Source organism: Aphelocoma coerulescens, chromosome 1A (genome assembly GCF_041296385.1).
Source record: "Aphelocoma coerulescens isolate FSJ_1873_10779 chromosome 1A, UR_Acoe_1.0, whole genome shotgun sequence".
NCBI lineage: Eukaryota > Metazoa > Chordata > Aves > Passeriformes > Corvidae > Aphelocoma > Aphelocoma coerulescens.
Genome location: NC_091014.1, coordinates 65,419,630 through 65,443,200, shown reverse-complemented (window position 1 = coordinate 65,443,200; position 23,571 = coordinate 65,419,630). Strand labels below are relative to the sequence as shown.

Here is a 23,571-nt window from a genome sequence, read left to right as displayed (position 1 = left end):
GCTTGGCTGCTATGGTGGCTAGGGCTTGTTCTTCCATGAGAGGGAAAACTGGGTGGGTGAAGTAGGAGAGTTTATTCGACTAAGTTGAGTGGAAAGCTCATAGGTGAAGATGCTGCCTTCTGGGGTCAGATATACAATCACAGACTGGTTTGGGTTGGAAGAGACCTCAAAGCCCATCCAGTTCCAACACCCTGTCGTGGGCAGGGACACCTCTCACTATCCCAGCTTGCTCAGTGCCCCATCCAGCCTGGCCTTGATATCCCCACCTGGCTCTGTTTCAGGATGTGGTACAATGAATTTTGTTGGTTGAAATTCATTGTGATTTAAGGCTTATTGTTTTTGTGGGGTAACTTTATTTTTATGCCCGGGTTGTGTCTTCTTGTTCCCAGGTGCAGTGTTGAAAAGCTCTTTTCCATAAACCTCACCACCTTGCTCCTGACACACTGCAGTGCTTGGTTCAGAGCCCTGAGCTGTGGACGCCAGCACCTGCCATTAAAAAGTGGAGCCAGACTATCCCAACTGGAAAGAGTTCCTCTCATCTGTGCTCCTGGCAGGACCAGCATTTCCTCTATGCTGCCGTCAGGACACATGTTGCTCTTGACCTGGGGTGTTTGCAGGAGCAGTGGAGCTGTTGTGGCTGTCCTCCTGTCTGGAGGCTGGCTAAAGTGCCCTCTGACAAGTGGCTGACATGGTTTTGCATATTATGACCCTGGAGAGCTTGAGGGGAAGCTGCTGCTGGTGACTTTTTAACTCGCTGTGTAATTGGTCTGCGCTTGAAGTGGTGGTCTAGAAGTGGAAAATGATTTTGCATCTTGTTTAGCTCCTGAGTCTTGTAATCTGCCTGCATCTTTTCTGTGTCATGAACTGCCTCCTTGCTATTTTCCCTGAGAGAAAAGCTGTTTCTCCATTGTTGCAAGACACTGACCTCTTTAAAAAAGGGCAGACTGAAAGCGAATGAAGTTTTTCCTCTGAGAATAATGCTAATTGTTAGTGAAAGGGTTTTTAATATTGGTGGCAACATCGTTGTTTGTTCCTTAACTAAAGTGCTGTAATAGGTTAGTTATAAAGCAAATTCCTGAATAATATTAGGAAGTGGGACTAACTGTGTTTGCTGCTGGTGGCTGTGGGACTTGCCCTGAGGTTGCTGATGGAGCAGCTGCTGGGCCAGCCAAAGGAGGGAATCGCTGAGTTCCTGCAGCAGAATATGATCCTGTGAGAGGCTGATTTGGATGTGTCTCCTCTACCTGCATAATAATTTCCCCCAAAGGTGCAGGAATGTGACACCTGTTTGGATCTCTTCTTTTTCTGCCAGATGTGGTCAAAACTGACAAGCAAGTTGAAAATTTATAGGGTGAGGACTGACAAACAACATTACCACATAAACTTAATTTCCTTAAGAATCTAGGCCAGAAATATGTGCTGAGGGTTTTGTTCTGCAATCATGTGCTTTAAAACTGTGTGGAACAATGTGATTAGTAGAAACGGTATTTTCAGGATTATTTGCAGTGCATATGAAAGCACGACAGCTGAATCCTGTTGTGTGCATGTGTAGTAGCATGTAACCAACTTAAAAGGGCTGAAACAATCCAAGTGTCCTCATGGAGAAAAAGCAAATTACATGTATAAAACTTACTTCTGAAGCTGGCAAGACATCTAGTTATGTTGATCCTAATTTCTAAGGTTTTCAACTCTAATCCTTTGGCTGCCTCTTCTTTACAGCAGCAAAAGGATGTTATTTTGTTCCTTTTCCTGGAAAGTGCTTTTGGGTTTTGCTTCTTGCAAAGCTTCCTCCTCACTTCCCAGCTCTGGAAACAGAGTTGGGCTGTGTGTGCTTCAGTAATAGGATTCTGTAAGTTTGTGGTGATTGGAGCGACTTAAGTTCCTTTGAGGAATGTCAAAGTATTGCTGCAAATGAACTTCAATGTGAAGGATGCCCAGAACAATTAAGGGTAATTGAAGGGCAAGCATGTTCCTGGAAAGTGTTATGGGAAACCTTATGTGAGAGCCTGATGCCTTTTTGTCAAGGAATATCTTGTGCTTATTTTGAGCAGCGTTGGGAAGGAAGACAGGAAAACAGTGTGTGGCAACACTAGTGAGGTTTAGGAGATGAACACCACTGATAGAGCAGTGCCTTTTGCATTTGATGGTGAGTGCCAGGGTTGAAGGGATGAGGGACAGGGAGGCTTTTCCTGGCTCTTTTGCATATGTAGTAGAATAAAACCAAAGTGGTGCCTGAGAGAAAGCACTTTGATAATCTTCCTGTGTTAGTGATAGCAGTGCTTCACTGTGGTATCTTGCCCTAAAAAAAAGCAGTCTCCTCTAACAGAACTCTTGCAGCTTCTGTGTGCTTTGGGTTGCTGTCTGATTAACAGGACCCATGGATTTAGTCACCTCAGTGTCAGCAAATGTGACACAGCTATGAAGGGAGAACGCTGGCAGCACCAGCACTTGGTGCTCTCAGGTCTGTCATTCTCTCATATTTGATTCCACAGGTTTATCATCACCCTGTTTTGGGGCATGAGATCTTCAGTGAAATTAATTAAGTAGTCATCCATGTCTTTCAGTCACTTCTGCATCTTCCATCAACTGACATCTGCATTTTCACAGATGATGAACTGCATCATCTGTTGCTTTGCCTTTGGCTTGTAGAATTAAAACAAAGTGCTGGCTGACAGAAACTGCATACAGTGGCACTCCAATTCAGAGATGGACACAGTGATTAATATAAAATTAGTCACAGATTAGTCATATTTTTTCTTTGTGTAAATCATGTCTAGTTTCACTTAATATCTGATAAGTTACTGATTTGAAAGCTTTTATTCAAACCTTCTGCAGTTTGTTCTTGCTGCTGGTCTTACAAGTACTTCATTGAATGGTCTGTCTTGTGTTATTCATCTCTGACTCATGAGATTATTCAGAATATTTTATTATGCTTCCAGAAAGTGTTTCTTTGCTGTGGTGATTGGCTATGTTGTCTGTATCCTCCTGTGCTGTTGTGTTGATTCAGTGACTTCTGTACATGTACATTGTTCAAATGTGCTGTTTTGTGGTAGGAAATGTTGTGTGAGCTATCAGCTGCTTGGGTCACTGGAGTTAATGATGTGGTTAGTTTTGTTCAGGCCGCTTTAGTTGTGCCAGACCTCTAGGTTTGGATTGAAACTTGTTTTTAAAGCTCAAGGCTGGCACTTGCAGTTTTTGGGTTTCAGCTGTGGGTGCAGTAAGACCCCAAACCAGACTGACTTGTTACCGTGGATGCTGTGTAATTTTTGTCTGTGTCAAAATGTCTGCGGCCTTCTAGAAACCAAAAATAAAGATAAGGGCTGAAGCATCTGTGTTTTCTGTTCTTGTCTAGTTTGTCTGAGTGTAGCTAGCCTGTCCCAGCATAAATAAGAGATCTGCTACATGGTCTGCAGCATCCTGAAAAATGCATCCTGGGACGGGGTGATTTAAAGGTGAAAGCGGCTGTGTTGGCGGGTGGTACTTGGCATGGATGGATAGTGTATACAGATGTGAGGAAACCATTCAAGCTGCAGTCCTGATTGCTTCCATTCAGATTCAAACCAGCCTTTGCCCAAAGGCCTTTTACAAAAAACTGTGCCATTAGTGTTCCAAAATAAGACATGCATCAATGGCTTTTTCCATGGAAAACCATTAGCTCTCCAGATCATTCAAACTGTTAGTGTTTCTTCATTGCTTTGCTTCTTGGCTTTAAATCCTCCTCCGGACCTTTCCAAGGCAAGATAGCTGGACACAATCAGTTTGCATCAGTGACTTCCTTGGAAGTGTATATATGAATAATTTTTCCTTAGTAATTTTGAATCCTGTTGCCTGTGCAAATTTCTTTCAAAAACATAGGAAGAATGTCAAAGTAGCTTTTTAATTGAAACACAAACAGGCACACATGAAGCAAGTGTGTGGGAAGGAGCAGTAATTGGAACTGTGCTGTGACTGCCTGGGTCCCATGTTACAGAGTCATTTTTTAGCTTTTAGTAGAGAGGAGGGGCTCTTTCAGATCTTGTATCTCAAAGCCCTGCTTTTCTTGATCAGAAATGATTAGGCAAAGCAGATCTTTGTTTTTGTCTAGTAAAGAACAGACATGAATCAGACTATTTGCTTGCAGTGCTCTTGCATTCGTCTGAAAATTTTCCTGAAACAAAGCAGAGGAGTCACAAAGCAAAGAAATAGTGCTGCACCTTTCATGTTAAGCTGTGCCCCTAAACACGGTGCAACATGTGAATTTTTCAGGTCTTTGAACTCAGGGCTGTGTCCTGTTTAAATTCACACAGTGTGTAATTAATTGCATGCAGTTATGCATCTTGAATTTGAAAAAAAAATGGATGGGTATTGCAGGAAACATTTGATTGGCAAGGTAAAATATTACTGCTGAACGTGCAAGGTTGTGGGATTAGGATTTGCATTTTCTTCCTGGTTAAGAAATTTGAGTCTGGAAAAGAAAAAGAAAATCATATTGTGCACCTTTCTTCCCTGGGGTTACTGGAGAGGTTCCCCCAGGGCATTCATACATTGAGATGTTCTCTCTATGAAAGCAAAAACCCAATTAACTCTCACCTGGTTTGCCTAGTCCTGCTCTTCTTAAATGATCATTCCTAATGATTGGCTCTTGGTTATGAGTGTGGTTTTCTGGGAGGTTGTTTTCATGATACTGAAAGTGAACTTGGATTGAACTCGTTGGCGAGCTCTGCTCTTGCTGTCGGGGCTGGAGAGCCCCCGGCCGCCTGTGTGCCCTCAGGTCGGGGCTGTGTGTGTGACATGGGGGCAGCTATTCCTTCAGCTGTGTTCTTGGATGATAAATTACCCTTCCAGTTAAACCAGAAAAGCCCCACCCTTTCCCAGAAGTCCCGACAAGTCCCATATTTCACTCATTGTCCTCAGCTCCAGACTTTCCCTGGGAGCTGTCAGCCTTCCTGGCATCCCAATGCAGGGCACGGGGTGAAGCCCCCTGATGTCCATGTCCTGTGCCCTGTCCAAGCTGGAGAAATGCTGGGATGAACATCACTGCCAGTCCTATAGGAAATACTTCTGTAACCAGTCTTCAGAGGTGAGGCTGTGCAAGAGAGGTTTCTTTAGCTTAGGGTTATAGGGTGTCTGGTGGGGTTAGTGTCTGAGTTTAACCCTAGCCAGCAACTAAACCCCAAAAAGTCACTTGTTCACTCCTTTCCTGGTGGGACTGGGGAGAGGATTGGAAGGGTAAAAGTGAGAAAGCTCAGGGGTTGGGATAAAGATGGTGTAATAGGGAGAGCAAAAGCTGTGCACACAAGCAAAGCAAAACAAGGAATTAATTCCCCACTTTCCATGGGCATGCAGGGGTTCAGCCATTGCCAGGAGTGCAGGGCCCCATCACAGGTAAAAGTGACTTGAAAAGACAAATGCCAGCACTCCGAACATCCTCCCCCAGCTTTGTATACTGAGCATGATGCCACATACGGTCTGGAATGTCCCTTTGGTCAGTTGGGGTCAGCAGTCCCAGCTGTGTCCCCTGCCAACTCCCTGTGCACCCCCAGCCCCTCACTGGGGTGGGGTGAGAGACAGAAAAGGCCTTGGCTCTGTGCAAGTCCTGCTCAGCAAGAACGAAACCATCCCTGTGTTATCCCCACTGTTCCCAGCACAAATCCAAAATTTAGCCCACACTACCCGCTGTGAAGAAAATTAACTCTATCCCAGCCAAAACCAGCGCCGGAAGTTTATTCGTCAAAACTAAATTGAGTTTGAGGAAGGAAGGAAGCGGGGGAATGGGAAATGAAGCCCACTTCCCTAGCAGCCTTGGGAACAAACTGAATCCTTGTGTTGCCAGGGTGTGAGGCAGTTAGTTCCCTTCTGAGGAATGCAGGGACATGTTCCCTTCCTCATCAGACAGCCAGTGGCCGTACAGCTTGCCCGAGGTGTGGGCTGTGTGTGTGTAACTCTGACTCTGTCGAGAAGGAAATGACTAAACTTGCTGTCAAACCACGGTAACAAAGAACATCTTTGATTTACCAAAATAGTGGTGGTGGAGAGGCTTGGGAGTAGCTGTGGTGCTGGCACCCATGCTGGGAATAGCAAATCAGTCTGGAGAATGGCCCTCGTGGGGAGTGTGAGTCTCCCGCAGTGATGGAGGGAGGCAGGCCCTGCAGGTTCTGAACAGCTGCTGGGGCTTCCCTGTGCCGCAGAGGACGCTGAGGGAGTTGGGGCAGGGTTGGTGGCTGCAGCAGGAGGCCCAGGCCAGCTGTGACAGGCAGTGGTGGCCCGTCCCACGCAGCAAAGGTGCAGCAGCAGAATCCCGCGGCCGCCGCGTTCCGCCTCTCCTTCCCCCTGCCCGGCTGCTGTCTGTGTGTCCTGGCAGCCTGGGCAATGGGAATCCCAAAGGTCCTGTCAATCTGTGAGCCTCAGCTCCAGTCAGATATTTGTAATGAAGGGGAGAAGCTCCATCTAATTATAGGTTTTCCATTTCGGCCCTTCATATTACTTTAGGCAGGCTTAAAATAACACCGTTAACTAACTTCTTTTCCCTGGCTTTGCAGTTTCATACATGGCATTCTGCAGTGCCCTTTATAGAAACCTCAAATATTTTTTTTTCCCCGCCTACCACATTTTGTGTCTTTTTCCATCTGGCAGATGTTTTTTTCCTGCATTGCACAGGGCTCAGTACATAATTATTCTGTTGCAATAGCCTGGAGCCCCAGTCCTGTGACAGAGCCTGCTTGTACAGGCTCCTATGTCCTGCTCAGTTCTGTGTCATTTTTTTTTCCCCTGGTGGTTTTGTTCAACCTACTCTAAAAAACTGTTCTGAGAAGTAATGAGCACCCAATCATGTGTTTGCCTTGAGATCATCTATTATAGCTTTATAGTGTATAGCCCTGAAAATGTATGGAGTTTTTTTCCCGTCCCAGTCATACAAGGGCTGGATTCTCTCTCTTCCAGTTTACAACCTCTGTATATTTGCAGTTTGTTGCCACAAGTCAACAGCTAGTTAGCCAGTGTGCCTTTATTCCTATATTTTTGAGCTGATTCTTTGCTTTCCAATCATGTTACTTGCTTGTCTTAAACTCCTGCTCTTGCTCTTGGCATGATTTTTGTTTGGAGAGCAGTGTCTCAGTGTGCCAGCGAAGTGTCCCAGGTGGGGATACACTGGGGTGTTCCCAGTTGTTTCCATCCTTCTACCAACCATATTTCACTGAGCACTTGTATTTGAGTCACTGATTCTTCAGCCTCTTCTAAAGGGAGCTCATGTAACTGCATAGGTTTGGAAATTTTTAGTTATTAGCCTGAAGTTTTATTCCTCAAACTTCTCTTTTGCATTTCAAATTCTAAGCTTACTCAGAACCTTCTCCTGGAACAGTTTTGTCAAACTTCCCATACCAAATAGCTCTTCTTTTGTCCACAGTCTGTAGATGGGAGTATCTGAGACTAAAACTTCCTGTCAAGCCACATTAACAGAGAACATCTTTGATTAGCCAAAATAGTCATAGTAAAGAGACTCATGAATAGTTATTGGGAGTTGTGGGGTTGGTTCAGTTCTATGGGCTGCTCTGACTTCCACTGGCTTTACTTCACATCCTGATTTTCAGATGTTCAGCAACATTGGATGCTTGTTTGGGGTTTGTTTAGGTCGCAGTAGTGAGAAGGAAGCCTTGCCAGGCATTATTCACCTTTGTTTTGTGCTGTATGTGTGTGATCAGCTGGGGAGGTCAAGGGCAAGCACAGGCCAACTGTGTAATGTAGAGATACTGAGAAATAATGTTGCTGGGAATTATTTGGCATTAACAAGCTCATTTTCTTTTTGTACATCTGTTGTCATCCTTTAATCTCTTGGTATTAGCTTTTTTTAAATGGTATTATGTATCTCATCCACAGTGCTTCCTGTATCCTGTGTCTCTTGATAATAAACTTTTACAAGATATCACTTTTAAGTCATCTCAGACTTTGAGTGATTAATCAAAATCTTTCTTTCTCTTTTTCTCAGTGTTGGAAGTTTATATGGATCAGTGGTACTTGCTCAAGAGTGACAGTGGAGATCAACACTAAGTCTGCTCCTGTGGGTGAGTAATCTAAACCCACTGCATTGCTGATGTGTATTATCTACTATCTGCTGCTTTTTTGCTTTTTGATATCTTACACAACAGCTCCTTTGGGTTTTCATTTCAAATGTCATTAAAATGATGCTGTATATGACTTTCAGTAAGAGTTGCAGAAGAATGTCAACGTGCTCCTGCAGATACCCATTCATTTTGTATCTTTTAAAGGATGGTCCTCACTTAACGCAGTCTAAGCTGTGTTTAGAGTCAGGGAAATGTAAAAACTGTGTTTCCATGTATTAATGACAGTGGATTTAGGGTTTACATGTGGACTGTGGCAGAGTAGTGAAGTATATTTGGATTATCCAAGAACCAAAACTGAAATGAGCACTGGAGCTGTTCTCTGGCATATGAAGGGTTCAAGCAGTGCCAGTGCACCCCGGTTTGAAGGGTTCAGCTCGAGCACAAGATCCCCCTGGACATGCTGTGGGTGTGTGATGCAGCTGTGCATGTGCAGTAAATCCGACTCAGCAGGTCTATGGCAACATGCAGAGAAACTGCCAAGAGCTTTCAGATTACCGGGGCAAGTTTATGGGAAAACACATTCAGCAAAACAGAGTATGTGTTGTGAGATCCTTTGGAAATGGCCCAGTTCTGGTGGCTTCAAGGAGCAGCATTTTGCATTCGGTCTAGACTGATTTGATCCAAGTAGCCTCATGCATGTCAGAGCTGGCAGTCTTGTTTTGGGAATGGTTATCCCTCATCTACTTTGTTTTGGATGTTATGGTATGATTTAGCATCCTGAATTCCAGCTGGAGAGCTGTATCAGGTTGCTGAGCCTGCACTTGATCCATGCACCCTGTGGCTGGGATGTGCTCATCCCATAACTGCACAGCTGGGCTCCCAGTCCCACAGGATGTGAGGACTGGTGTCTCATTTGAAATACCATTTCCCTTCTCTTACTCCCTTACTCTATCCATAGCCCTTGGAGCGCTTCTTCGTGGCTCTCTGAGCCTTCCCACACTAAGTCACTGTGCTTGAGCTCTCTCTGGGATTCACAGCTGCCCAAGGTCTTGCACCAGACCTGCCAAGAAGTGGGTGTTGCTCCTTGTTTGTCAGAAGCCCTAAACTCCACTGCCAAAAGTTTTTATTCCCTGGGTTTTTAATCAGAGGTCTGATGGCTCCAGGAGTGGTTGTCACCCATTGTCTCCCATCTTGGTCACGTTTGTTCAGTTTTATCACTGCTTATCAGGATTGGTGGGATTACACTCCAGATGGATTTGTGTCCATCGTGGCTGTAAAAACATTGTTGAAAGTCTGATGCTGGCTGGCAGCCACGTTCTGCTGGATGTGTGCTTGGAGACTTTCAAGCTGCTGGCATCACCGTGTGAATGTCTTGCCTTTGCTGGAAGTCTCTCCCTCTTTGCTCCCCAGATTCCGTGCTAATTCCTCCTCCCCGGGAGCAGCAGAAGGCCTGGGACATAAATCTGCCTGGTTTTCTCTGTCACTTGTGCTGCTGCTCCCTGCGAGGGGATGTGTGTATCCATGTCCATCCAAGGCTGTAGTAGCAGGTGCTCAGTCCTCCCTTCTCCATTCCTGTGGCTCCAGTGCTGGCAGGTCTCTGGCATTTGGAGGAGTCAGACCTGTTGCCCTCAGCAATCGCTCTGAAAAGCCTGATTTCTCCAGCTGCTGCTTGCTTTTCCCATTAAACAGATAAATAAGAGCCTCTCCTAACGAGATGGCAGGAAATTCCCGTGCCTGAGTCAGTGCTGACAGGGGCAGGGGGCTGTGTTTTGGGCTCCTGGCTGCTTCTCCCACATGGGGGGGAACATGGTCTTCTTTGCTGGGTTACCACAAGTTCAGCACAGATGTCTGACCTCCAATCTCACCACACAGAATACTCACAGGTGTTCAGAGTGGAGTCTCAGTGCCTCTGCCCACGGCCTCTATTTGTCCATAAAAGCATGGATTTCCATCCCGTTGTTCCCTCCCTGGCTTGCTCCATGTTAAACATGCTGCTGCCAGTTGAGCCTTGCCCCACAGTAGGGGCAAAAGCTAAATAAGCTAAATAAAAGCTAAATAAGGCTTTTAAAATAAGCCTTATCAGGGACAGCTGCTTCAGCGTGGTGCCATGAAGCACAGAAACCTGGCTAAGTCCATGTGGCCAGAGTCAGTCCCTGCAGCTCCTGCTTTTTCCTAGCAAAACCCTGCAGGTTTGCAGGTGTGTCTCCACCCTGCTCCACCAGCTCTGAGTTAGGTCTGTGCTTGGTGGCAGCAGATTTTTGGTGTGTCTAAAGCTGAGACAGAGCATCACACACAGCACTGAAATAGTGCCCAGTCTGCCCTCTTACAGTGCCTGTGTGCAAAAGGCTAAAATCAGTATTTGTTGGGTTTTCCCCCGTCAATGTCACATTGAATACAGGAGGGGAAAAAAGCACAAGGCTACTTCTATGTATTCCATTTATTGGCACTTGATGACTTGTCCTGCAGGGCCCACCCCACGTGCAGCTTTTCTTGGGCTTTTAATAGTTGTGCTAAACCAAATTGTGCTTAAAATAGTAATAATTTCAAACATTTCCCAGAGCCTGTGGCTGCTCTGCGTGTTTATGGGAGGTGCAGCACTGCCTGTGGTTGGGGAATGGGAGGGTCCCCAGGCAGGCTGTGATGGGGATTTTCTGGTGTCTTTTTCCTCCCCCTCTTCTGAGAGGAAATAGTGCTGCTTGCAGAAAAGAGGCATGTTATTGTGCTTTTGCTCCTCACGTTATGTGATGTGTTTTGGGTAACATTAATGTAACTTAAAGTTCTGCTCACCCACAGTTCAGATGGTGGCTCTCGAATACCCATAAATCTCTGCAGAGAGGGGAGATGTATTTATCTCTAAACAGTGAGTAGCCTGCCCTGTTTATCCAGCATGTGTCCCCTCTGCTGCACATGGCATTTTCCTGCCTCCCTCCCATCCTGTTCTTCCTATTTTATTGACTTTCGTAGTCCTGGCAATTGCTTTATATTCAGAAAACATTAATTCATCCCTCACAAAGCTTGCAAACCTGATTTCAGTTCTTCCCTTTTTCTTTGAAGAAATCTTTTTGCTCTCTTTAAGACCAAAAATGTACATTTCCCCTTTTTGTTTAGACAAGCTTATTTTGTCTGCAGAAATCTTGTCAAAAGCTAAGTTTCTTTGCTTGCATTTATAATCCTCTGAGGTTTATGTATTGGGAGTAATCTTTGTGAGCTGGAAAAAGATTGTCCAATCTGTTTTAAGATGTCCCACTTTTTGAGTATTGCATCTCATTAGGAGTACAGTTGGCTGTTTGCATGGCTTTTTTCTTCCTCTGTATAGCTTGAGGGAGAAAATATATCATTTCTTCATCCAATAATAATGCTTGGCACTTTGCATCTTCAAAGAACTCTATGGCTATGGATTGAATAATTCCCATAACCTTGTGTTGTAGTTTCTCATAATTTCCCCCATTTTACAGATGGGCAAAGCAAACAAGAAGTCAAGTGACCTTAGGCCATGGAAAGAGAAACAAGGGCAAGCTGACTCCTCGCCTTCCTGACTTGTACTAGAGCAAAAGAAAGTTTGATTCAGGTTGACACAAAGGGAAATGTAATGATCTTTCCTAACCTTCTTAACTACTTATTTAGGTGCATTTGCTGGTGGTGTTTTTTTGATGGTTTTATTTTTTTTTCCCCCCTAAATAAGTTTTCTCATGGAGGTGGTTGTCCTTTCCCAATGAGTGGTTGGAGGTGTGCGAGGAATTGTCTGAAATTTTCTTAAGGTGAAGCAGCATGTTAATGGGGTTAGGTTTGTGGGGTGTTGTTCACTGCTGTCTGGGGGATCTCTCAGTTCCTTCCCTCCTCTTTTCCTCTCAAACCAGAGGCAGGGGAGACCTTTTCTGTATTATTTGGGAATGTTTTTTTCCCCATCTCGTTTTCCATCTGAGACTAAAATGGGAAAAGTGAGCCATCTCAAAATGTGGAAGCTGATCTTTCTTGTCTCATCCACCACATGCCATGCTAAGATATTTTTTTTCCCTCCCTTGGAATGTAGTGGAAGTTGTTGGCTCAGAGTGGTGTCTGGAACGATGTCATTGCAGAAATAATTTCATACAACTGCACTAGGCTATAGGCCTTGATTTACAGCTACTAAAGGAACTGACAAGACCCCCAAATGTGTTGCATGGCTTATAAGAAAAGGTGAGTGCTCTTGGCAGTGAACAGTGGAATTAGGCACTCTGTTACAGAGGAAGTTATGGTAACAATTTTGTTGCCTACTTGCCAGAATTTAGTTCAAACTTCTTTTTTTTCAGGAATTCTGGCTTTTTACAAAGTTGCTTCGGAGCACCGGGTGGTTTTAGGGCAGTTTAGTCCTCTTGGGGAGAACAGATGATCTGCTAGGTGCAGAGGAGCATGGAAATCACATGAGGAATTCTTTCATCTTCCTTAGGAAAATCTCGTGGCTGCTTCTCTGCAGGCTCTCAGAGGTTCCCTGGCCACCTTCTGACTGGCTTCAGATGCCTTGCTGGATAAACTTTTAGGCAAAAAGCCTTGCATGGCTTAACACAACTTTATTCTGGGCATGCCCTGCTAGTGAAGGCAGTGGAGAAAGCAGCTGTCTCCAGCCACATGCTCTTTTTGGGCATGCAAAACTTTGCAGAGCCTTTTTTAGGGGCTCAAGATTTAGTTCCAAGATTATATTTAGTTTTCTGTTTCTGATGGGTAGGACAGATATCCTGATGTCTTATATGAGACCTTCAGCGATGGACAGCAGCACCAAGGTATCAGAGACAGTATTTTTATTTTCATTTTTCTTTGATTCTTTTATATAGCTGATAACCTCATTTGTGTGTGCTCCTTCCCAGTGTTGGGCAGAGCTGTCCTGAACTAGTCTATACTCCCAGGGCTCTGGTTTCATCCTCTGGTTCTCATGATATCCAAATTGCTTGTTACTTGCCTGCTGACTTTTTAAGGATTCGAATGTGGCTTTTTATGAATCGGGATGTTTTTTCCTCGCTGGGCTTGGGAAGCCCTCAGGGCTGAGTTGGGTCCTGGACTTTGCAGCAGTGAGTGCAGAGCAGCTTTCATGCCTTGCTTTTGCAGGGTGTGAGTACTTGTGGTGGGGTCTTGGTGTCTCTCCTTTGTCATCTGACAGCTTCTCTCACTAGGTTTTGATTTCAGCTGCTTAGGAAAAATGTCAGCAGCTCAGTGTGTGGGGAACTGCATGTGCATCTTGGGCTCTTCTGTTGTGTTTGTTTTAATTTTGTGTTCTGGATTTTTTTTGAGGCATTGCATCCAAAAGTGGTGAGTGGCTCCAAGAATGTGTCCAAGGTGAATTGCTCAGATCATGCTGATACCAAATGAATTTTGTTGAGATCCTTTAGGATCTCTGAGTGCTCCTTAAATATTTGAGAGGAAGGGACCAACTGGGGCATCCCTGGGCTGGAAGGTGATTGCCCAGGAAGGGTTGGATGGGACTTTTTTTTTTTCCTGGGGCATCAAACCACTGTCAGAAAGCACTGAGGTCTTCAGTGGAAAACCATCTGTTGTTATCTTTTCAGCTCTCCTCACAGCAAATTGGTGAGCTCCCCATTTCTCCTGTGTTTGAAAGGCTGAGGTGGCGTGGCCCAAGTCTGACAAGTGATACCCAGGGAGCCTGGCTGTGTTCTCTGGGGGGATTCCAGCTGTAAGATGGCTCTCTAAAATGAGCAAGGAAGTGGCTTCCAGGCTGAGGTATCTGGAAAATAACAAGGGATAGGTGATGAGGTGTGAAAGGCAAAGGCCACTCTGAGCAGTGAGAGCGCTCCAGAAACCTGGCAGTGAAGGCAGTAGGAGCGGTGCTGGATGCAGCTGGAGATGGGCTGGAGCAGGAGCTCTGTGTCCGATCCTTCCCCTCTTTCTGAAGGAGGCTCAGACCCACTCTGCATTAAAATGGTGTTTGTCTGAGCCTGCTTATCTGCTGGCCAGCCCATACACTCACTCCAGATGTTCTGTTATCTCAAAACTGGAGATGCACCTGAAATTGTCCTTCCAGGATTTGGAAGGTTTTTTGATAAAGCTGTCTGCCTGCCAGTGTTTTCAAGGACATGTCACACTTTGAAATCATGGTATTAAAATAATTGCCTTTGAAATGAAGGGGGAGTCATGTGCCCTACATCAGAAATTCCTTTTAGTGCTTATTAATCCGGTATATAAATGTCATGGCTTACATCCACAGAGTGTTTATATTGAATTTTTAGCTGCATCAGTATCTCTTGCTCCTCAGAATAAATGCCATATAATCTGGTAATGAGCAATATTCTTAATTTAGAAACCAAAAATAGGACATAGACAAATCTGAGTTACTGGAAGAAAGTAGGAAATAGCCTTACCTCATGAGGGGAGAGCAAATTCAGTTGAATCATCTAGTGTTTAGTGTAATGGCAAGGCCAGAGATTTCCATCTGTTTCCGTAGGATGGCACAATGATTGCCATATTCCAAAGGCCTGATCCTCCTCTGGTACACCTGTTCTGAGGTGTGTAACGGGGTAGTTGGGAAACACCCTTCTTTCCTCACCTGAGTAGGCCAGTGCCCACCAACTGGAGGTACATTAAGCAGTAGGGATTTAGGCTTATGCCCTCCAACACCCTGTTTGAGGGAGATAAATTTGTTCCTCTGAGACCTACAGTGAGCAGCACTGGCCAGGACAGGATGAGAATTTGGGAGTGGAATCATCCTTGCTGTGGCAGGTGGGCATCGTCCAAGATCTCTAATGTCTGGAGCACCTTCCAAGCCAATGGTCCTACACCTGGAGGAGGTGCTTTTTCTCATGCTCTTAGCAACTGTTCTTAAGGAACAGCAGTGGGACCAATAGTTGTATAAGCATCAGTGGCCAATAACAGTCAGTGCCTGATACACTGAGCATAGTAATACTGCAGGCTGTCCCCATGGGGTGATGACTCAATGGACAGTGTTTGTTTTCTCCTCACCATGAGGGGCACAGGCTGTTAACTTTTAGCTCAGGTGCTGTCTGTGTGCTGGGCAGATGGCTGAACTTTGTTCGGTGGAGGCTTTCCCTGACTCATTCCCTTTCCCAGACACAGCCTGCTCTCCCACCCTGTGAACTCTCTCAGTGCAACAGAGCAGCACTTGTTTTCCCTGATTCACTGAGTGATTTTTGGTTTGTGTTCTGTATGCAGTAACAGTGTCTCTATGTCACCCTACGTAAATTTTGCCTTGAAACATCTTTGTGAAGAAGTTTCTATGTGATGGTTGTGTCATATTGAACCAGAGTGATGTGGAGCAAGATCCATTTTGGAAGTGAACATGTCTTTGTTGCAGACTTGATGTGAGTTTTGTAGCTTCAGTGTTTCCCTTGGTCCCAAACAAACACACACAGACCTCTGCTCTGGTGGTGCCTCTAAGTGGAGAAGGAAGGCAGATTGTGGCCACAATGACCAGGATGTTTGTGGAGATCTGCTCATGTTGTGTTTGTGGCAGAGGCCACATCTGGCAGCAGACGGTCTAAAGTCAGTCAAGGTGAGGTGAGCTGGTGTTTTAGTGGGGACCTTACATAGAGGGCTGCTGTTTATTACTGATAGTACCCACAGGTTGCACAAAGCTGCCAGGAACTATATTTTGAGGTCCTGTTTTGGTCACTTGGTCAAACAGGCAGCCAGTGTTAAGCACGTTCTCAGTACCATTGACTTCAGTGGCATTAGAAACATGCTTGACATCAAGTGTGGGCTTTTGCAACTTGCTGATCTCAGGCTGGGTGGGTCTTGCTGAAAAGCTCCTGTGCCAACAGAGAGACTGTCGCTATTTCAGGCTGTGGTTCTGCTCGGCTGTCAATCCAATTTAAGGGGACCAGATTATAAACACTCTGAAATGCTGAGCTGGTGGAAAGCTGCTTTGCTGATAAGGAGCTGTTCAAAATATTTGGGAAGTTCAACTCTGCTGCGGGACTGGGCAAACGTTCCTGGCTCCACTCCCAGGGCTCAGTGCCAGCGGTGTTTCGGCTGGTTTGCCCTCTTGGCTGGATGCCGAGTGGCCGAGGCTTGATGTGCCCTGGGTGTCACTGTGCCTGAGGGACACTGGGGGATGGCAGTGGTAAAGCAGCCATCCTGCTTCTGCCATCTGCACAGTGAACAGCTGTCTGTCCCTGTGGGGACAGAAAATAGAGTGGTGCATCCCATCAGGTGATGCAGCATTGCTGGGAATACCAAAACGGAGCTGACGGCAGCTCTGGTCCCCTTGTATCTGTTCCCGGCTCCTAACAGGAGATGAAAATCTGATAGGTGGGAATGCCACATCTCTGTCTGGGGAAGAGCTTTTTTGACTGTCAGTATTTCAGCCCCAGAACAGTCTGGCAACAGAGCAAATTGCCAGCTTGCAACTGCTTGCAGGAGCCTCTTTGTGGATTTGATTGCCTTTTACTCCAAGACCTCAGCAGAGATTTCCACGCTTCCTCCCTTGCCCTGGCCCTTGCCCTTTCCCAGCCTGTCCTTCGCAGTGCCACAATGTGCTAGTGTTTATTGCTTCCCTTGCAGATTTGGGCACTGATGGAATTCACAGAATCAGAGAATGGTTTGGGTTAGAAAGGGCTTCAAAGCTAATTTCATTCCAACCCCTGCCATGGGCAGGGACACCTTCCACTATCCCTGCTTGCTCAGAGCCCCATCCAACCTGGCCTTGGACACTGCCAGGGATGGGACAGCCACAGCTTCTCTGGGCAACCTGTGCCAGGCCCTCAGCACCCTCACAGGGAGCCATTTCTTCCTCATATCCAATCTAACCCTGCTCTCTGTCAGTGTGAAGCCATTCCCCCTTGTGTCTCACTCCAGTTCCTAATGAAGACTCCCTCTCCAGTTTTCTTGTAGGCCCCTTTCAGATACTGGAAGGCTGCTATGAGATCTGTATGAAACCCTCTCTTCTCATATTTTTGTTATCAAAGGGTTCTGTCATGCATAAACTTAACACTTTGCATCCTGTTAGTATCTAGAGTAGCTACACTTGCATTTTCCCACTCCTCTGTAGCCTATCTCAGTAATTTCCCTTAGGGACCTTCTTTGCAGCTGTGCTGCCATTCACAGAATCTCTGCCAGCTGTGCTGCAGTGCTCTGGGCAGGGAATTAGGAGGAGTGATGTGCACAGTCCAGCATGAATGTGGTATTGCATGCTCTGGATGGTTCCTGCAAGTGCTCACCTGGATCAGGTGCCTGGAGCCAAGGGGTTTCTTGGTGACTGGGTGTGATATTAAGGTGTGTTTTCCTGTTGAGCAGGGTGTTGTCAGCCAGTGATAATCCTCCTGTCACTAAAGGTAGGGGCAATGCTGCTTTGAGCAACTGAAATAGCTGCCTGTTGGGAGGATGGGAAAGGGAAGCCCAACAACATTGCTGCATCAGGAGAAACTATGAGTGCAGTCTGACAGCAGGAAACTGTAGGTACACAACAAACAGTAGTAATGGGCTGCGTCTGTCTCCTCTAATGCTTCCCCTATCTGATCAGTTGTCAACATCTGTTAATCTCTGCTGCCACAGAACAAGGAGACAGCTCTGAGGTTTGTGTTGTTAAGGGTGTGTGCTGTGTATAATTTACAGTGTTGTGACAGCCGTAGCGAATGCCGAGCGCTGGGATATGGCTGCGTTATCTCCTGTGTTATCCAGGAGGAGTTTGGAGCCTTGCTGGTGTTACAGCAGGAGAGGGAACGTGTGTGGTCATGTTACTCTCATTAGACATTTGCATGTGGCTCCTTGGAGCACCAGGTTGCTGGCCCGCAGCCACACCGGCGTCTTGAGATCTTGTCAGATCTTGCAAGCTAAGGAGCACCAGGCTGGGTCACAGTTCTTGGACAAGAAGCTTCCAAGGAACGGGCTGCTGATGCAGAGATACCACCAATGTCCTTGTGGTGCCCTTTGTGTTCTGACATGCATGCTGGGTGTCTTTCTCTTTTTCTATTGTTACTTGGTATTTTCTGACTTCAGAAGAACACTACTACATTCTAGTGTCAGTGAGAAATAAGTTGATTCTCCTCTCCCCCATACCATGGCCAGTTGTAAAGGATTTGAAATGAATGTTTTGAAATCTGCAGAGGGGTATAGCAGTGGTTGTTTATGAGATAAAAATTGCTTCGGCAAAAATTGAATATCCACTTGCACTGAGCTTGGCTTTAGCAGCAGTGTGGAGCCGTGCTTCAGATTCCTGGATTCTATTGCCATGTGGAGTGCTCTTTTTTCCTCACTGGTGGAAAGTTCCCACGAGTGACAAGTTCCCATTGGTGAGAATTTTGCACTAAGTTGAATGTGTGCTCTACCTGCATAGGCTCACCCCTTAAAATAGCCATGAGGACCAGAGTAACAGGAGCCCCAGCTCAGGTGAGCAACTTTTAACCTAAGCCCTTCAGGATGACTTGTTTAGGTAAGCTGGTTTTTTTTTATTTAATGCTCAGTTTACTTTACCTTCATGTCTGTCTTCAGTCAGGTTAGCTCTCTTGAGTTTGGCAGCTGGACTTAAAAAAAGAATGGCTGTTTTACGGCATATTATTGGCACACTGCTGTGTACAAGTTCAAAATTGTTGACCCCACCTAAGATGGAAGTTTCCTACCTTGGCCCGCAGTGCTGCAGTGCCAGGAGAGCCTCTTGGGCAGGGTTGCCACAGGTTGAGGTGTTGTGTGAGTACAGAGCAGGTGGTCTCAGCTGCCAGAACCACTGCTGAGTACAGCCTGAGGAGTGCCTGTGGCATGGGAACTCACCAGCAACCATGTGGAATTGTTTCCTCTGGCTGGAAGGAGGATCGCAGCTGTCTGGCCGTGGCCTGGCTTCTCAGTATTGGTTTCAGGCCTGAAGAAGTCCTCTGTCCCAGGATCTGTTGGGTTTCCTCCTTCCTCCTGCAAGCTCCCTGGGCAGCCCAGGTAGCCAGAGCTCTGCCCTCTGGGCAGAAGTCACTGGTCACTCACTGTAAGGCCGGTAGTAAATACCTCCTCCTGAAACCCTCAGGTGCATGGTTGGATCAGGTTGGCTGTTTAGTCAGCAGGATGCCTTTGGAGACATCCCAGGTACCTTACTCACACCTCTTTCTTCCTTGACAAATGCACACTTGTGCTGAATCGCTTCCTTCCACTCCTCGTCAATGGTTAGGAGTGTGACTGGACATCAGCTCTTGTTTCATTGATACTGAGACTTAGTTTAGAAAAACAGGATGCCATGGAAGTAATTGTCTTGTTCATGTTATTTTCCTAAGTCTTGATTTTTTAGACATAATAGTGCAACAGGGAATTAAACCCTTACTTTCTGGAAGGTTTTTAATCAGCTGACAGTATTAATTAAGATCTTGCAATCTGTAAAATACAGCACATCATGCTACTATCTCTTGGCCAGCACTACATTTTCTTTTTAAAGACAATTTAAATAGAATATTAGAGGAGAGGAAAAAAAACCCCACCCCAAACCAGAACACAGAAATGGCAATTTAGTATTCTTGGCATTTCTCAGAAAGCTGCTTAAGATTATCTCCTTAAAATGGCAGATTTCGCCTGCAAGTCAAGTAGAGGAGCAGGAATTGGTATTTCATTAAAATACTAGGAGAGGCCTGAATGCATTTATGATCCTTGAGACATTTGCAGGAAACGCAAACTTGCTCTTTAGAACTGCCGAAAGTTTTAATAAAGGAAAAAACACAAATCCCAAAATCCAACAGCATGACTCGGATACTTCCTCTGCCAGAGAGCTCTGCTTGTTACCACACAAAGATACCTGTTCTGGCTTTTTTTCCCCTTCTTTTTCTGTATGTACTGGTACTATTTCCCAGCCTAAACTTCCCAACACAGGTCCGTGCTGCTCCCTCAGGTCCTGTCCTTGGTCACCAGAGAAGAGATCAGTGTCTGAAACACACAAAATAGCATTTCAGTAGCCCAGGATTTCAAAGGTTTTTCAGTACTTCCAAAGCTGTAGTGAATACCAGGAGTGAGCACACTCATGTTGAGGGATGCATCCTGGACAGAGCCCTGGCAGGAGAGGGGGGATTCATCCCCTCTGCCCTGCTCTGCTGAGACCCCCCCCTGCAGGGCTGCTTCCAGCCCTGGGATCCCAGCACAGGAAGGACAGGGAGCTGCTGGAGCCAGTCCAGAGCAGGGACACCAAGGGGAGCAGAGGGATGGAGCAGCTCTGCTGTGGGGAAAAGCTGAGAGAACTGGGATTGTTCAGCCTGGAGAAGAGAAGGCTTTGGGGTGACCTCATAGTGGCCTTGCAGTGCCTGAAGGGAGCCCACAGGAAAGATGGAGAGAGACTCTTGACAAGGGCCTGGAGTGACAGGACAAGGGGCAATGGCTTCACACTGACAGAGAGCAGGTTTAGATTGGATATGAGGAAGAAATTGTTCCCCATGAGGGTGCTGAGGCCCTGGCACAGGTTACCCAGAGAAGCTGTGGCTGCCCCATCCCTGGCAGTGTCCAAGGCCAGGCTGGATGGGGCTCTGAGCAACTTGGGGTAGTGGAAGGTGTCCCTGCCCATGGCAGAGGGTTGGAACTGAATGCGCTTTCATGTCCCTTCCAACCCAAACCATTCTCTGATTCTGTGACAGGAGTTGATTTGCAATAATAACAGAGTTTATCAACAAGACCTGAACCTCTCTGAGGTAAATCACCATGGTAGCTGTGTCTTACCAGCAAAACCTTGAAGTGGACGAATCCATGTGGGCAAGCGGTGGTTTGGTGCTGTAAGGAGGGTGGTGACCAAAGGGGTTTTGTAGCACTGCTGGAGGGGTGGGTGCAGCAATGGAAACTTGTGAGCAGTTCTATGTGCTTGTGATGTAGAGCTGTCCCCATTTCTGTCCAGTGACTGAACTGGCAGCTGTGCAGAGCTGCCAAAATGCCCTTGCTGCAGCCTGTTTCCATGAAGTGGTGAACAAACACTGAGCTGTCCCTGAGGGGAGCTGTACTATGCCACGAGCTCCGCGTGAAGATGTGTGACAATTTCCAACCTGAAATAAGTGACGTTTCTTTACCTAAATAGGGATGAAATTGTAGTTCTATTGTATATGTAAAGCAAACATTCGTGCCAGTTTTGGATTTACTTTTCCCATTTCAAGCAACAGGATCATCATGGCTGAGGCCTTGGCATCACCGGTGTCTTCTGCAAGCCCAGACTAGACTTGTTTCAGTGCTTTTTTATGTGCAGCAGAGTTAGTGTAAGATCCTCCTCTAAGGGAGGATCCCTTCCTAACTTTAGGCAGGGAAAAAAGGTCTTTAGTCCTTCCGAGCTAAATATAATGTCCCAGAAACCATCCCTTCAATGATGGCTCAGTAAAGACATGGAAAAATACTCAGCCCCAAAAAGGGAAGCACAGGAGGCAATAGTTAGAAATAGTTTTTTGTATAGATCTGTTATATATGAGGCAAGAGCCAACATTTTAAAACTTATTTAGTGCTTGAGAACATGCAAGATTATCTCCAGTGTCTCCTTGTATACCACAAAGGATGTTCACATGGTTGCTGAGGAAGCTGCTAGTTCATAATGACAAAATGCAATGATTTGTTTACTTCTTTTATTTGAGGTGGGGTTTTGCATTCTTCTGGTTGGTTTCTTTTCTGTGGGTTCTTCTGGCATGGTAGTAGAGAACAGTTCTAGGATCATCCTTTTTTTTCAATCCTTCCAAAAAGGTCTTCAATTGAAGCACAGAACCTGGTACATCTTGCCAGCCACCCCGTATCCCTTTCCCTGGCAACTTTGGCAGTGTTTGGGAGTCGGGTTGAGTTTTTCCCTTTGCCTCTTAAGAAAACAATTGAAGATGATCAGCTCACCCCAATTAAGCCACTTTTTTTTTTTTGCCAATGCTGGTGTACCTTGGTTTTGTCCCTGGCACAGCCTCCTCCCTCCTGTTGCCTTCATGCACTGGGCACTTCTATTAGTCACAAATTCCCACCTGATGGCAGCAAATCAGTTTGCATTTTACAGGTTAACACAGGTTACTACATCCTGTGTTGCTCTTTGGGATCAGGATCTTCAGCCACAGGTGGGGACTGGAGGTGTACCCTGGTTCTGTTTGACCTTTAATACATGAAGAACTCCTCTTTGGCCAGCTGCTATAGTGAAAATCAACCTATGGTTAATGTATACCTTTCTTTCTATGAGACTGAGTCTTGCCCCACCACCCCCAAAGGTTGGGAAAGTGAGAAACACTTTTAGTGTCTGCTTCTTTTGGCAGCAGATGTCTTATTTGATTTGTATGTAAGTAGGAAAACTTTGAAGCGTGGTCAAAATACAAAGCGAAAAGTACTTCAAAGAAATGTAACACTGTAAGTGTATCTGATCCCTCGAGGTTTTTGAAGTTTTATCATGAGATTATGTATTCAGAGGAAGATTTGTATGGAAATACTGAGGGTCATTAATGCATCCAAGCCTTTATAAGAGTGTTGGCCTTGAACTATTCTGTGCTAGTTTTGCTTTCACATGGTGGCAGGCAAGTGGTCCTTCACCCGTCTGTCTGTGCTGCCAGTGTGCCCGACACAACAAAAGTTAGCATGGTCACTGAGGGGGAAACCAAAGCAAAAGGCTCTTACAGAGTGAGACATGTTCAGCAAAGTTATCCCATGATCAGCAGAGATCTCTGGTATGGCTGAACAAAACCACAGTGTGTTAAACTCCCCAAACTTCTGATTTGCATCAGTCGCTCTGCTGGAGTGGAGTCCAAGGTGGTCCTTGGTGCTGGATTACAGGTTTCTAATAAATACCTTGAACTTTGGGAGAGTTCAGATCTTTGAGCTGAGCTTTGTTTTAGGGTTGGGCATCCACTCCTGTACAAACATGCCCAGCTGTGCTGGAGGAGAGTGGTTGTTGTTTTTCCTTTTGGCAGACAAGGATTCTGGCATTGAAGTTTTTAATTGCAGGAATTATATTAACAGTTCCCAGTGCTCAAGGGGGGTGTGTGTGTGTGTGTGTGTTTGTGTGCAGGAGGAGCTAATTAGATGTGTATAAATAATGGGTTTGGGAGCTTTTAATCCTAGATATATTGTTCCATCCTTGCTATCATCTCTTGCAGTGGAACTGTGGAAAGTTAGAAAACTATGAAGTTACACAACAACCACTTTTTCCCAATATAACTTTGAAACAACAGTGAGGTTACTTTTGATCTTTTTATGTCATAACAACATCTTTGAATTTATTCAGTGTTTTAATAAAACCATCTTAAAATATTATTACATTTTTTATATTGTTTTTGAAGGTTTATTTTAATTAGAGCTGTAGGTCGAGGGAGGGGAAACAGTTAAGCAGTCTAGGATTTCTTTGCTCTATTACAGACTTTAAAAAGTCAGGTGTTCCTGCTTCCCCATGTCTTCCTTCCTTTCTATGCCTTACTGTATTTCATGTCAAATAAGGGCCTTTCTGTGTTCAAACCTTCAGGATATTTGTAGATCACGAAACTTCCTTCAGCAACTATGTGCCTCAATAATGCTGTTCTTTCTTAATGAAAACTAATATCCTAGTGAAGTTACTCCTGTGGAAGACCTCGAGTTTTGAGAGATTATGTGAGGTAAAACTGGCTTTGCAGAAGAGTCTGTATACCTGACTGGCTCAAACATGTGG

General features: G+C 45.5%; 1 protein-coding gene across 15 annotated transcripts in view; it reads left to right on the top strand.

Annotated features, from left to right (window-relative positions):
• PPFIBP1 (PPFIA binding protein 1) overlaps window positions 1–23,571 on the top strand; it is a 102,589-nt gene that overhangs the window by 21,505 nt on the left and 57,513 nt on the right. For 14 of the 15 annotated variants that reach the window (XM_069003308.1, XM_069003312.1, XM_069003306.1 and 11 more), the window contains exon 2: window positions 7,961–8,036. The gene's annotated coding sequence lies outside the window, so the exon portion shown is untranslated. Of the gene's footprint in view, window positions 1–7,960; window positions 8,037–10,829; window positions 10,897–23,571 lie in introns of all 15 variants that reach the window. The other variant, XM_069003297.1, reaches the window with a different exon arrangement.